The sequence below is a fragment of the Tauraco erythrolophus genome, chromosome 5 (assembly GCF_009769465.1).
Source record: "Tauraco erythrolophus isolate bTauEry1 chromosome 5, bTauEry1.pri, whole genome shotgun sequence".
NCBI lineage: Eukaryota > Metazoa > Chordata > Aves > Musophagiformes > Musophagidae > Tauraco > Tauraco erythrolophus.
Genome location: NC_141469.1, coordinates 63,686,156 through 63,702,919, shown reverse-complemented (window position 1 = coordinate 63,702,919; position 16,764 = coordinate 63,686,156).

The window sequence follows — 16,764 nt, the reverse complement described above, 5'->3', positions numbered from 1 at the left end:
ATAGGAAGATTGTGGCCTTAAGTCTTTGGTGAAACTAATGCTGAACTAATCTGTTCACAGGCAATAAAATATGTTTCAAAATCTTCCTCTCTCTTTTACGATGAGCGTGGTGAAACACTGGAACAGATTGCCCAGAGAGGTGGTAGATGCTCCATCTCTGGAAACATTCAAGGTCAGGTTGGACAGGGATCTGAGACAACCTCATATATTTGAAGATGTCCCTGCTCACTGCAGGAGGGGTAGGGCTAGATGACCTTTAAAGGTGCCTTCCAACTCAAACTATTCTATGACGCTTTCCCCTCCCCATCCCAACCTAAACCAACAAACTCTCCCAAGTTAATTATCGAATACCGAGGTATTTGAACTCTAGAAATATCGAGCATGGTCTTTAAAAAGACACACATGTATCTCTGCTGCTGGACTTGGTGTTCTGTCCAGCAGAACATAGTTCTGTCCACTATTGAACTGAATTCCCAAAGGCTTACTTTTCTCTCGAGTGTTGCATTCAGAATTTGAAGATCACTTTCCCCGGTAGTGAAAATGCAGCAGACAACTTTATGCCAGTTACTTCTCTGGGAGGCAGTATCTTTATGCCTGAGTATTACACAGAGGCAAATAGTCATTCTTGACTCACAGCAGGGTCACTTAGGTCAGGGTGAATGGTCTTGCTTATGAAGAACTGGACTAAGACTCAGTAGATCTGTGTTCAATTACTGGTGCCGTACTAGGTAACTCAATTTTTCCACCTTTCATTTTTGCATTTGTAAAATTATACTTCGTCCTTCTTCTCTGTTTAGAGTCAAGTTGGAGGTGCCTATTGTTTGGCCTCAAAATTTTTGCCAGCAGTCTTCCTTTGACTAGGATTTGGATTTGGATTTTGATCTTTACCTTCATATGATTATTTTATTTAATTTTTTTCCCCTGCAATTATTTTTTTGTATTACAATGTGTATATGATAAACTATGTTTGGTTCAAAAATATTTTTCTTTCATATATTGCTTCAGAATACATACGTGAGATCTAACAAGTGTCAGTACTACAGTGAGCAGAGATTGATTAAAACGTTGACTGTTGTTAAATCTGTTATACTGGTAACCAAAGCTGCAAACCATTGTCTGGTCCAGAATATTTCTTTGCAAATGGTCTAATGACTGTGTTATACTATGTTTGAAAGAAGCAGCCATCTTCCCTACTATTTCTTCATAAAGAAATGAAAATCGATGTCGAATGTGTAATTAATATATGAACAATGTCTGCAGCACAGGACGTTTGTCTGGCATTAAATTTTACCTCAATGCCGCCTGACCATTTAAGATACATATCACTCGCACTGTGATTGCACCGTATTTTCCAGAGCAGTGGATTCTGTTTCATCAGGTACAATATTCCTTTTCCTTTTTCAGAGGATGCATATGTTCAGGATAAAGATATTGGAAGGATATTTTTTAGGACTGCGAAGAACAGAGGCTGTGAATTACAGCAAAGGGAGCCGATTTGTCTGCAATAACTCCAGAGAAGCAGCTATAGTTTAAACAGGTCACCTAAAGCCGGTGTTTGTTCCTTGTAGCCAGGTGACAGTGCTTTGCAGAGTGTTTATCTTGTATATTTTACTTCTTGCAAGGTCAGAGATAGCCTTGGTAATACTGACAACATTTGGCCTAGAGTTTCTTCCAGTTGCTTGCGAGAGAACGGTGTGGTCTCTTGCACAAAAAAATAATACAGTATAATTCTGAGACTTACAGTAAGGGGCAAAAATAATATTATATGCAGATTTTACCATTGAGAATGTGGTTTATTTTCCCTTGTTCCTTTTGTCACGTGGTAGAAATTGCACAGAGAAACTTCTACTTTTAAAATTAAGTTCCCCTGCCTATCTCCCACAGCACACACATTCAACTTTACAACAGTGGCCCTTTCCTTTGCCAATCACAGTGTGGCTTTAACAAAGAAAATGTTTGGTTTGTTTTGATATTTGTTCAGGAGGACATTTTATTCACCTCTGGAAAGCACGTAAATTATTAAAGCCACCCCTGAAACTCTGCAATTGAATGGGACTTCTAATTCTTCTTTGAAAATATAAATTATTCATTGTAGGATTTAATTTAAAAGTTGACTGTGTGGTTCCTATGGTTGTTTACATTGCATTCTGGTAAAATTGAAAGCACAAATGAATTCCACTAGGTTTTGTTAGAGACCTTCCAACTCAGTATATCTGAAGGTTGTCTTTCTATTTCTTTAAATACATAATCCCTTTGTTTTTGCTTCCTGTATCAAAATAAAATATAGATAAAAAGAGAAAGTTGCTATGTGCCTTCAGCAGTAGCATTTCACTGAATGCTGCCATCCGTTCACACTGGCCACAGTTGGCTCTTGGATGAGAAACACCTGAGGAAAATTGATGTCTGAAGTGGTAGTACTTTTATTTCAGTATAATATGTTTCATTGTGAGCAAGCAATGAACTGATGTGTTTAGACTCTGATAATTTAGAGATACTGAACAGTCTATAGCATTTTTTAAAAGAGGAGTAATAGTACTTGTGGTCTATGTGAATTTTGTTTGGATAATTTTATCTGGTGTAAATGTCCTGCTCCCCCATCTCTATTCCATTCTAATGTCTTAGGAACATTATTGTTATAGCTTAATGCTAAATTTACTGAAAGAAGTGAGCAGTGTATATTCTATTTTATGCTAGTGCTGAATGTGCTTGTGTTTAACAGATAAAATTGTAGAGATCAGTACCTAATACTTCCTCCTCAATATGGAAGGATGAACAAGAGCTATGTCACAGTAAAACAATTTCCTAGTGACTGTTATTGCAAAGGAGAGAGGAGTTAGGGAATTGTCTGATCCAGCCCTCTGTTTCTTTGTGTCTTTTAAGAAAAAGCATCAGGGAAAGTTGAGCAGAAAAGTCAAGGACAGAGTAAAAATAACCGGTATGAAAGCCTGGCATCCAAAACCAAGAATGTACCTTTATGTTAATGTCATAGCAGGTGAAGGTAAATAGCACATAAATTAAGGAGGATGTGCAATAGGAGATCTGGAGATTGTTTTTCTTATTCTATTTAAAAATTTCATAAATTGTTATATGTTATTTTTGTCACTATAGGAATACTTTAAGTATGCAAGACTGTGTTATGCTGCTTCAAGATACTTTTTATTTGAATATTATTTATCTCCCTTATTCCTATGAAAATCCTCCAGCTCAGAAACAACTGGTCTGGAGAAGAAAACAGACTATGTCTTGAATATAAAGAATTATGCAGCAGAGAGAGGTTTTCTTCAGGTTGGGCTATACATGAGCATGACACAAGGATCAATCATATAAGTCCAATGCAGAGTGACTGAGACATGATAGTTTTGTGGGAACCTAGAAGAAATTGGTCAAAACAGCTATTATTCTGTATTTAACTTGGTTTATCTGAGATCACAATACAGCACACTGCTGACTGAGTGCTTCTTCCAAATTCACTCCTGTTGTGTTGTCATACTCCTGTATGTTTTTTGTGTAAATTCTTAGTTTCAGATTGCTTCTTCCTTTGTATCATCCATAATCAAATACATTTGTGTTTGTCAAAAAAGTAGTATGGTACAACTGGCTGTCATGCCACCAAGCCAGTTTACATGATGCAATCCTCTGCAGTGCCCCCGCTACAGGTCAAGAGCAACCATATGCAGCCAGTTTTTGTATATCTCTGTCACTTCACATCAAATCAACAAGTTTGCTTTTCCTGCTTTTAAAAGAAAGCACTTTAGAAGAAAATTTATTCAAAATGTTGGCTGAAACAATCAGAAAAATCTGTGATTTGAGGTGTCAGTACAGGGAACGCTCTGAGGTTATCATATGTGCCAGCGAGTCTGAGAACTAACTGAGCCTGTGGTTTATGCTTTAGCAAAACAGAACACAAGTAAACACTTCTCGAAAACTTTCAGGAACTTTGTGCATTTCTTCTCTCGTTTAAGAGACATAATCTTATTAATAAATATGACTTTCAGTTTTATTTTTCTGAAAGATACTTGCACTGTGTGCTGCGTTTCCCTCCATAGTCTCACTAATGATATTTACCTTTTGCAATGTTCAGGAACTGACAGAAAATGTCATTTTCTTCCCCACAGGATTTTTGTCAATTTCAGTGAAATGTGCTTAAGTAGCTTAGCATGGGGCGAAAAGACGGAAAAAATATTTCTGTCCTCAAAAAATATGTACCGAAAGAACACGATGGAAAATTGTGAAACACAACTTCATTATTAGAATGGGACGTGAACAAGTTTGAGGGTCTGTTTGTTTTCTTGAACCTTCTAGAAGTGAATTCTCGGTTCTGTCAAATATCACGGATGTCTTCTGCATATGTGAGAAAATAGTTATTTTTCTTATTTTCCTTTATTGATTAATATTTTTTCATAAGATCATAAAACCATTTAGGCTGAAAAAAACCTTTAAGATCATTTAGGCCAACCATTTTCCTGACAGCTTTTACCACAGTACCAGTATTCCATCATCTCCAGAAATTTGCCTTCATTGACTGCAGAATACTTACTATAGGATTTAACTGTATGTTTCTGTTGTGAGATTTGTAATTTTTATATTTGATTTGGTGTTTGGCCTTTTGTTTTCTTTTTTTTTTACCCCTGTACATCTCTGATTCCAGTATATGGCACACACCTTTGCCAGTGGTTTTATGCCTTGTCTGAAGGAACCCTAATGATTCCTTCAATTTATTATTCCAGTTGCTCCTAAAAGTTGATTATATCGTTCTCTGTAGCTTCAAGCCTGTAGCTAGAGCATGTCAAATATGCAGTTTTGCTGTCCTAAGGTACTGCCATGTGAATTCCTAGATTCTTCCTCTCTAAATCATTTATGTAAAACAGAATAAGGAATGATTTCTTTTCCTATAGTTATAACTAATGTTAGGGTCTCTAGGAAAAAGCAAAAGTGAGATCAAAAAGCAACTCGCATACTGTTTTCCCGTCTTCCTAACACAGCTGTGTCTATGGCCTGGTAATTATATAGTATTTCCAGTCTTAGCATAAAACGCTCTCTAAGCTTTGGTATTAATACCTATGGAATCAAAAGCAGAGTTGGACAGTGAACATGTGCTGTGAATGCTTTAAATTCTGAAAACAAGGAAATTTATGTGGATTTTCTGGCTTCCTGACTATACTTTCTGGAGCAGTTTCTATTTAAAGAATATCATGCATAGTCTCCAAGGACTTGGCTTATGGCTCAGCTTTCAGGAAGCAAACCTCAGAAAATAAGAAGCTAAGATCAACAGTTCCAAGTCAGACAAATCATTATATAGCCTGTATCCTTTGGCTAATAGCAGATATCTAGGGAAATGCGGAAGATCAGAACAAGTACATAATGATGCTGCCCTACATTACTCCCAACATCCAGTGATTTATAGTTCAGCTATTATTGAACCAAAAGTAGTTTATTTCTGTTTAAGAGACTTCATCCATCTGTCCAGTTGGTTTTGAACCACTGTAGGCTTCTAGCCTCAGTAATATCCTTTGGTTGAGGCTGCAAATAAAAACAGTAAGTGTCAGGTTAGTCTAAGCTTGGGCTCGAGCATATGTGGAATCACATGACAAACTGTAAATTTCTTGAAACTCCTGCCTTCTTGCATGGTAGAATATCCATCTGTCAGTGAAATTCATCAGTTATATATATTTTTTTTTCTGATTTACTCTAAATGTAGATAAGGATTATACTCTTGTATTAGTATTTTAGGTCTTGCATGTTTAACTGGCATGAATATTTTTGAGCACAACTATATAAAATTTTTGGTAACACTTTTTAGAAGGGTAAAAAAGTATTTTGTCAGAGCTGATGTATTAGCATATTGGCTTTGACATTGGTTTTCATCAAAACGGCTTTTGAGGTCCTCAATGAACTCTGAAGAGAGAAGGGGTGGAGAGGGGTGGCTTACTGGGAAACAGTTTTGAGTATTTTTTATTTTTATGTTTATTTTTCATTATTTAAAGGTGGATAAATCAGTATAGTTCTATTCTGCTGTGAAAGGAAAGAGAATTCTGAATATGCCATAGCTGCTGCAGGACTGATTGTTTTCATTTAACCACGTGATTTCAATGCTTTTGAGTAATTGGTTATGTCTCCATCACTATAAGCTTCTAACAAGGCATATTTTGAAATGCTTATTTCATTGTTAGAGTTGTGCTGCTCTTTGTGCTTTGTAGAACAAGTACAGATGAGAATGACCTTGCACGATTCTTCAGTCTTCCCTTTTGATCCTAAAATAGATGATACTGGTAAGCCTAAAAGACTTACAGTACATGAAGAATTTTCATCCTTCTTTGGTTAATATATGCCTCACGCACATTGTTGATTTTCCTGATATACTCTTTTATACCTCTTAGAAGATTTCTCAGTGTGTTCTGGGGTTCTTTCAGTAATGATATGTTTACGGGAACAGAGGAATCTTTCGTCTGAGTCTTTCTATCCGTGGGAAAGGAGCCATCCAATAATTAAGAAACAGTAGTTCTTGCCTTTGTGAAATAGTATTGCTGAAGTATATAAAGGAAGCAAAAGATTAATTAGGTACTGATTGAAAGCTGGGGAAAAGGTCAATTTCAGGTTACATTGGGTAAAGTGATTATGATCAATTTATTACTGCATAGAAGCATGATATTTTTATTAGGAACAACCGAAAAAAAAAAGTTACAAATGAACAAGGAGAATAGTTTGACTCACAATGCTGATAAGAAGCTACAGTTATGAGTCAAAAACAAAGCAAGGCGTCTACATGCTGATCACCCAAAAGACATAAACCAATACAAGCTAGACTTCTGGAATATTTCTGAACGTGATTAGTATATTTATAGCAGGTAGCTATTGTAAGCTAGAACACGTAGAGAAAGTGTTATTTCCTTGTGTTATGTCTGATTCTGCAGCACCCTCACAGTTCAAAAGTGTGGAGGAAAAATTTCAGAAGCATCTGTTTCATCTTGCATAGCAATATAAGCGTTTGGGAACATAAATCTAATTCAAAGTACTTCTAGTCCTTAGAGAATGAGTACCATTCTGCCTTGGGGAAAAGGTAGAGACCTAGATCTAGCATACTGTTACACACAGCACAGTGCAACAGGGAAATATCAGTCTGGGCCCTGAAAGTAATACAGTCATACTAGTGCATGTTTAGACTTAGGTATAACATTAATTTGGGATTCTCTTGATTATGCTGTTTCAAGAGAGTGAAAATGTTCATGACTTCAGTTGATATAACTGCTACTATTGGCCTCAAACTCCTGTTAAGGTGTTTAAGACATCCCCAAATGATAAAAAAAACTTTTGAGTGCCTTACTCTCTTTCAACTGGTTTAATGGCATAATTCTTTACTGCAGAACTCTTGTTTCTGTAAATCTCATGTTAAACTAGAGAAGGTGGCATTGATATGATCGTTTCAAAATCAATGGCAGTATGTCAGATTGTATTCAGTAAAGTATATTAAAAGTTCCAGTATTTATACTTCTTGATATGAGAAGCAAATCTGAGCTGGTGTCAAAGAGGCTTCACAGCAAGAAAAATCGCTGAAACAATAATAATTTCTGAGGGATTTGCATTAACTTACACTTTTATACACCTAGTTGTAACAGAATTCACACAGGATATATGTAACTTAGCAAATAGAAGTTCTAAATTAATTTTACTCATTTTTTTCATGTCAGCTTTGGAATTGTCTTGAATTCTGTGCTGACTTGCATTAGCATCATTTTATGATTTCTGTCTATGAAGAGTTTCTATTTCAGTAGTATGTGAGGAAAACTGAATAATGCTGTTTGTTTTTTTTTTCTCAGATTTCAGATCTGCAGGGGTTTTTTCTCACTTCTCTAATTCAGCAAGGATCTGAGACTAATACTGTATCACAGTTGTATCTATCATCATTGCTGGTGACAAAAAAAAACTGCAATCAGAACTTGGTTGATGTTTCTGCTGATGATATGGTAGGTAGAATAGAATCTCTGTGTTGCTAGCTTGTAGTTATAGCTAGTTTGCTGTCAGGAAAATAGATACATTTCCAAATCTCATGGAATATAAGTGTTGCATATAAAATGTTTGTAGAATGGCATCTTATTTGAAAATTGCCAGAAACCATCTCAAACAGATTAAATGTTTAACCATAAACGTATAAATTATGGCAAAGCAGAAATGTACTGCCAGCATTGAATTTTGAGTTTACTTCAGGAATGTTTCTGAAATCCCTTGTGGATTACCTGGTCACATCAATAGAAAGAAACAAAATAGTAGGAGTATGGTAAACACAAATCTAAAGTTTTTGATATAGACTGGATGCTTTGACATAGTTCCATTTTCAAAAGAATCTTAGAATTTAGGGTTTTTTTTTCTTGGAGTCGAAAGAAGAATTCAAAAACTGTATACACGCAAAATACTTGCTTTAGTATTTTAAAAGCTCAAAATTTGGTGACCCAAATTGTGGATTTTTGTTTTTTTAAGGCCAGAAGACTTATTCTGTAATGAATTCTTCAGTGTTGTGGTTTAGGCTGCTCTGGCAACTAAACTCCACACAGCCACTTGCTCACCCTTCCCCACCCCCCAGGGATGAGGAAGGGAATTAAAGGGGAAAAGGGAAGAGACCCGTGGGTTAAGAAGAATATAATACTGCTACTAACATATGAATCCATACATATATGTACAATGATAAATATATACGAACGAGTGATGTACAGTGTAATTGCTCACCACCCCTTGACCGAGGCCCGTCTCGTCCCGAATTAAAAAATCCCGAAACAGGTAAGTCCCGACACCGCAATCCCGGACGAGCGAGAGGCCAGAAAATAGAGAGTGAGACAGAGAGAGAGTGCTCTGAGAGTCCGAGAGTGAGAACCCCAGAAGAGCAAAAGCCCTTCTTTCCGGCTGTCCCTCACTTTTATACTGGTCATGACCCTGCATGATATGGAATACTAATTGGCCAGCTTGGCCTTCAATCCTAAGCCTAAGTACAAATCATAAGGGGAGTCCTGGACCCTCTGTCCCAGCCATGCTCCCCCTGTCCTGTTGTGCTCCTGCACACTGGCAAGAACACGGCAGCTGAAGAGTCCTTGAGACCTCAGTGCCAACTATAACCATCAGTGCGCTGCCAGCGTTCTTCTCAGAGCAAGTCTCAGACTAAAACCAAAACACGGAGCTCTTCTGGCTGCTGAAAAGAAGAGCTAACTCTGTTCCAGCTGAAACCAGGACACATAGTTATGATAAAATTATGTTTTAGGAGACTCAAATGCATTTAAAAATAATTTAGTTTCCCTTGCTTTTATATTTATGTAAATGAAATAAAGATATTCTTTAATACTTCTCGTTTCGCCTTCAAGTTTGATTTTTTTCTTTTTTTCTTTTTTTCCCATTTATTAAATAGCATGAAGAAGACGCTAAATGCAGTGTAAGCAAAGGTTACCAAGCAGGAATTTATATGTAATGTTAAGCTATGATCATGACTTTATCACCCAACACACTGCATTTGCAGATCTGGAGATTTTTAAACCTAACTTTGATTTTCCGTTTTGGTTTTGTTCTTTTGGGTTGATTTTTTATTTTTAGATAATGTAAATTGTTACATGTTTTACCTTTATGTGTCACATTCTTCTATACCAAAGAAAGTAGAAGCGCTCAGATCTAGTATGTATTCCCTATGTATAGCCTGGTGGATAATATGATGAATATCAAAGAGCTATATGATGTTATGTGACTTACTCTAAAAAGAATTGATTGTTGCAGAGTTGAGTTTGGTATATTTGGAAAACATTCACAAATACCAATTTTAAAATGTAAGTAGTTGGTAGAAACCAAACAAACCCCTGATCTGCTGTATGTCTTGCACTGTACATAACAGAAAGGAGAATCTATACTATTATTTCTAAAATTTAAGAAACATAAGATCAAACATAAGTCTCCCTGAAAAATCTTATCTTAAATCAGTGACAAGATTGATTGAGCCAAAAAAGGTTGATTTAGACTTTGCCAAAATCATGAAAAAGCAGGTTGGCCCACTTTGCACACTGAATGAATTTGACTGATTTCAGTTAAGAATTGTTCCATACCTTGAGTAAGAATGAATAAAATTTGTACTTAAGGAAGTGAATATTGATTTCCTAGGAAAAAAAGAGTTCATATAATGAATTTGTATAGTGGTAAGCTGATACCACTAGCAATAAAGATATAAAAGTTAGCAGATTTGTGGTATGCAAACCTACTCTTAGAAGTTTCTTGGTGGGTTATACTGTTTCCTAATTAGAATACTTTCCTACATCATTACCTAGAAAATTGGAGTAATATTATGTGTATGATATCACTTTGGCATTAAAGTGTTAGTATTTATGGGGGATGCAAGTTGTGTATTTATAAGCACTGGTCACTTTTATTTTGTATTTTATTCTTATGCAGTTTTGCACTCATGGATGTAATCACATATTTTGCCTTTTTGTACTATTCACTACATTATGTAAAAAGATAACATTTTCTTCAAGTCTTTATATATCCATAAAATATATATATTATTGCTGTATGGATACACAGCATCTGATACATTAAAAATACAGACAAGTTAGATGCTATATACTGACAATCTTTGATAAAGGATTTATTTTTACTGAAAAATGTAAAATTACTGAAATGGATTTTTCCTCTAAGATCTTGAATATTTTCCTTTCTTGAAAAGATTTTTTTTTTTTCAGGATAAAATGACTTTCTGTGTATTGTATATTAAAATTATTTTAAATAGAAACTTTCTGAAACCCCCAAAACATTTTTTATATGAAATAGTAGTTTTCCTTATCACAGTGAGGAAAAGACATGAACTATCAGTCGTCTTTTTTTTTTTTTCTATTGAATGGAAAATCAGTTTCTTAACTATCAAAAGCTTTAGTTGAAGTCATTCACAATTTTTAACCTTTGCTACTTCTTTGATGCTCCAACTTTCTACAGCTAGTAGGCTAACCAACCATAGGAAAACTAGATTTAATAAAGATATTATTCATTTCCTAAACCTTCTCTACTGAATTTAAAAGGTTAAATTGGCACTTGTAATACAGTATCAGGTCTTGAAATTATTTTGTAACTTTAGTATAACTGTATTCAAGAGTGGTTATTAATCAACAAACTTCTATAATGATGATAATGTCTTGCAGCCTCTTTTACCTGTAGCTATTTAGAATATTTGTATTTGCAAATACCACTACTTTTGCTATGAATAGTGCTGCATATTTTCCTGTATATTAAAAGCTTATGTCCTTGCATGTAATTATAGAGTAAAATACTTACGTATTTTCCATCCTTGCTACTGGCAGTATAGATGTGCAACATGGCAGTTTTTCATCGTGAAATTGCAGCACATGAATGACTACTCTTGCCTCCCATATCATGACAGGTATTTGTCTTGTGATGCTGCATGATGAGCGTTAAACAGCACAATGACATTGGTAGGATGAGGGCTACAGTGGAGGGCCTCAGTTAAAGAAATTTATTCTCGTGAAATTATAGGGCATCAGCCTAAGGCAATCCAAGGAAAGGAATGGCCAATGTGAAAGATTTCTTCTATGTATATTGATTTTTACTTAAAATGGATTTGTGACATTCCTGCCATCATCAAGTTTATTTATTTAAGGTATTTCTCAAGGTATTTAACAGTTGAACATAACATCTTGGGAATTAAATGTATCTTTGTAGGAGAATGTGGACCTGAGCCAGGCTGTTTAAAATTTAGGCTACATAAACAACAGGAAATTAAACACTGAAATGTTCCAGTCACTGGAACTTGACTGTCATGTTGATAAATCGTTGGAGCAGTTTTGCCTTGGTTTTGACCCACAGGCTTGCAGACGGTTCTCGGGTGCTATTTGAGGGCGTACGCGGTGTAGCAGCCACTTTCAAAAAGCATTTTGGACATAGCCACCTCCTCTTAGATCATAAAAGATTTTACAGAAAAAGCCAAGATAGCTTCAGTGCCTGAGAGTGCTTCTGAGCACATTAAATATATTGGTGTAAAAGTAGCCCTGCAATCTGTGGCACATGTACAAGGGAAAAGAAGGGAAAGCAATGTATGTAAAGATTCTTGTTTTCACAGAGTATTTTGATGGGAATGTTCTTTAGTTTATGTATTTATATGGTTATTGCTGGAAACCATCAGATTTGTTTCATTTTTATCAAAAAATGCATTTCTTTATGTCAGTCTTGTCTACTGAAATTCAGTTCTTAATAGAAGTGAATCCTTCAAGGATAGAATAGAATAGAAGTATCCATCCTTCAAGGGCAAGTCGTAATGACTGAATTCTGTTCTGATATCAACTTGAATCCATTGTGGCACAAATGGGAGGAAATAAAATGGCAGATGTGCCACTCTGGGGGTAGACAGAAGATGGGAGCTTGACAGCAAACTCCCTTTCTTGATAAATGTACAAAAAGCTTACTTCTAATCCTGTGTGACTGAGTGTGGATGAAGAATGTCAAGCCTAAGGAAAATCAGAGGTGGTGAATGAACATTTTGTAGGGTATGACTTTTTCAAGATCAGTGAAATTTATGGTAGATTTTGCAGGAAACTAATATTTATCCTACTTTCTATTGAAGTTATAAATCCTTCTACATTAAGGTGAACTGTAAAAATTCCAAAGAGAAGCTGGTGTAGCTACTGTATTGCTGTCATCGGTCTGTACAGTATTCTACGTAAACCAGATTTGTGATACTTTGTCCTTTGTCTCTATGTACACCTACCGCAGCAAACAACTCAATCTCTTGCAAGTCTCTCCTTGTCCCTTAACATTACTTTTGCAGCTCCTTTCAGCTTCTTTAAAGGCTGTTATCATGCCCTGACTTCCTTCTTTCTTTTAAGTACTGTCATGGTAAGTGGCAGTGAGTGCTGTAGCTAGCTTCAAAATACACATAGTCTAGTTAGCTATGCATTTTATGACTGGCTAACTAAAAGGTCAGGAGAATAGATAATGTTGTGCTTAGATCACACTTTTTCCTTCTGGGCAACACCAAATTAAGCCTCCTCTACCGCATTATGAAATACGTTGTAAGCAGCTTGTGTTTTCTGTAAGTCTTGCCCACCCACTGCCTCCTTTGAAATGAACCAAATATCAAGATTTGAGATGGAGAGCAGGGAATGGATGGGCAGACAGAAATAGTCCTGTGAACAGTCCGAGGAAGACTGAGTCTGAAAGCTAAGAATGCTGCTTATTTTCAGTAAGAAATAAATCTGTAAATACCCGATCGACATTTTGTGTTCCCAGCACAGTACACTGAGTAGAGTCAATGTCGCCAAAGGGGGTCTTTTCACTGTCCTGAAGTTATAAATGTTTTTTAAACTTCCGAGTCCTTTCCTCTCCTCTTTTCTTTCTCTCTTCCTTTTTCCTCCTTGTAAAATCAACTTTAACTTTCGGGTGGGTTAACTTACCAAATTTGCAACAGCTATCTGCATCTTAATCTAAAATATATACTTTCCTAAAAATAACCCAGAACAAAATAAGCTTTAATAAGATTTCAAAGTTGTGAATAGATCATGATGGGCTGTATTTTATTGTTCGTTCAGCTTACAACAGACTCAGCAGGAACATGGGTTCGATAAGAGTGTCATTACGGTTCCCTGAGTCTCTGGTTTTCCCTGACCACAGGCCTGCTTTAAGCCATGTTTATTCATTTTGCTGTATCTGCTACATGTGATCTGAGTTGACATGACACTTTCGCTCTTTTTCCACTTCCAAAAGTGGAAAGTTTCCAGCAGCTCCATCTTCTGCCAGTCTGAGCCTTCTATTGGCAAAGCAGTAACACTAGAGTAGAGCTGATATGTGTGGAATGGATCAATATCTACAACAAATGGAGTTTTTTACTACCTACCTGTTGACTGCTTGATTTCATAGTCTAGTGATACCTTTGATTATAATAGAGTTTCTTTCTGATCTACTCAATTTTATCTTGAAAGAAGTAGACGTACTGTTCTGTGCTTTGATATATTTGTTAAGCCATTTATTGCAAATGACTGAAAAAGACTCCTATTATATTCAAGGTGTAATAAAACAATGCTCCAAGCGTTTCTTAGGCCATACTTATGAATCTAAGTCATGCAAGAAAATATATATACATAATTAGTAAACTATAATCAGACTGAATTAAATAAAGTTTTCAGAAATATCTTATTTTGTTAAAATGATGTCTCATGCTTTAAATTAAGATTTTATCTTTAGCCTTTTCAAACCACTTTAAAATGGGCAGGTTTCCCTGCTTTCCACTTCCAAAAGATAGTATTTCAATAGCGATTCAGGTTTTGAACAAGTTTGACCACAATTGGAATGGAAGATTAGCAGCAGTAAGCCTAATCCACACTGTCTTTGAGCTGTGAAGACTGACAGTCAGACTTTTAGCCCTGGATCTCCTCTTGGCTTTGCCACAAGAAAGGTCTGATCCAAGTAACTGGAGGAAACACAGCGTTCAGTGAAATTAATAAACACAGAATATAGTAATTCACTGTTAGTTTTCAGTGGTCAAAGGTTTGTTACTCCATGCATAAAGCACAGACTTTCCAAACTTAACTCATCTAACACATATTTTCTTCTATTTTCTTTTTTTTTTTAATTCTTAAGTATGCAATCTACTGTATATGAAAATAGAAAACCTCCAACGTAGAAGTTATTTTATATATATCTTAATAACTAGAATCAAATAGTTCACTGTTCCTTTTGGAAGAAAAGACATTAAAGATTCCTGAAATGTGTGTGTATATATATAGAAAAAAAGCTTAATATTATCATACCCTTTCATAACATCGATTACTTTTTCTCAAAAAGTTTGACTATAATTGCATTTTTATCATCTGCTTACTGCTTCATTTTTAATGCATTATGATTCACAATAACATCTATCTGTCACTTCAATTAAGTATTTCCAGTGTCTATTATAATAATAGATTCATCTCATTTTCTGCTGTATTTTCAAGGTAGAGCATTTTTGTGTAGGATTTTTAAACTTGATTTCAGCTTTTGCACAGTTGCATGTCAAATCTGTTTCCAGATGCATTCTCTTTGGTTTTCACTAAGCTCCCAGTTTTCTTTAATCAAAGACATTGCTGCCTTTCTGTGTCTTGAATATTAATATAAATTATGGAAAACACTCATACAAGTGGGAGATTCTAAGAAACTCCACTTAGTGCGCAGATCTCTGGTAGAAACTTGCCACAGTGTGGCTGGATTTCAGTCACAGATGCCTGGATGTTATTTTATGTTTCCTGATATTTGAGTCCAGATCTATACCCTGTAGCTGCCTAATTTTGCATTTGCCATTTTACCCTCAGGGCAATATGGTACTGCAGCATGACTCCAACGGGTTTTGAAACACTTCCTATATAAAGTTTTGAAAATTGGCATAGATCCACTTTGGCTAGGTAATATGCAAATTTCAGAAATATTCATGTTAACAACTGTTGTACTCCAGGTGCTTAAATGATGCTGTACAAAAAGCTTTGGCATTGATTACGTATTATAAGAAAGCTTAGCCTTAACCTGTCGTGTGTAAAAGTTTAAAAACATGAAATAACACAGGACTAAAAGTGGTGAGGACAATTTTTGAAGTTCGTGAACAGGCTAAGCTGTAAAACAAATAGAGCTTTCAGAAGACAGAAGGTAGATGATCTGAGTTTTAATTTGCTTTTTTTCTGTTTACTTATTCGATTTTGTAGAAACAGTCGTGATTTTTAGCCCTTGGGACTGACAAATTTCTAGCTAGCTGCACATCAGCAATTATTTCACCTTTATACAGAAAAGTACTTACGATGCCCAACCAGAGCTGCTCTGCAGCATTTTTATACTGCTTCAACTGAATCTTGGGCAAAGGCCTGAGCACAATTATTTTAAATTTTGATTATTGGTTGCTATATTATCTTTTCTACATGTTGTGGTTTAACCCCAGCTGGCAGCTAAGAACCGCACAGATGCTCGGTCGCTCCATCCTGGTGGGGTGGGGGAGAAAATCAGAAGGGTAAAAGTGAGAAAACTCATGGGTCAGGATAAAAACAGTTTAATAGGGAAAGCAAAAGCCACACACACAAGCAAAGCAAAACAAGGAATTCATTCACTCCTTCCCACTGGCAGGCAGGTGTTCAGCCATCTCCAGGAAAGCAGGACTCCATGTGTCATGGTTACATGGGAAGACAAATGTCATCACTCCAAATGTCCCCCACTTCTTCTTCCTTCCTCAGCTTTATATGCTGAGCATGGCATCATATGGTATGGAATATCCCTTTGGCCAATTTGGATCAGTTGCTCCAGCTGTACTTCCTCCCAGGTTCTTGTGCACCTATTCTCTAGCAAAGCATGGGAAGTTGAAAAGTCCTTGATTTCTTAGCAACAACTAAAAACATCAGTATATTATTGACATTCCTCTCATACCAAATCACATACTAAATTGAAAACATGATGCTGTTTAGCTATTAAGAAGAAAATTAACTCCATCCCAGCTGAAACCAGGAGAGTATACAATACTTAAAAAAAAAATTGATTCCAGCACTTAGAGGGTGTCTAATTAAAGCTTTTCTTTGCTAAGCATTGTGAGCAATTCCAACACTCTTTTTGATACAAGGAAAGGGGGGGTAAGGATTAATGGATTTGTTGAAGGCTAGTGAATGAAAGACAGAGCTTAGAGACAAGGTTGGAATTTACTTCTCTCTATGGCTCACTTCTGCTGCTGGAAAAATGGAGAAAAAATACTGAGGTGGAGTTAGAAACTCCTTACCCACTAAAATAAATTGG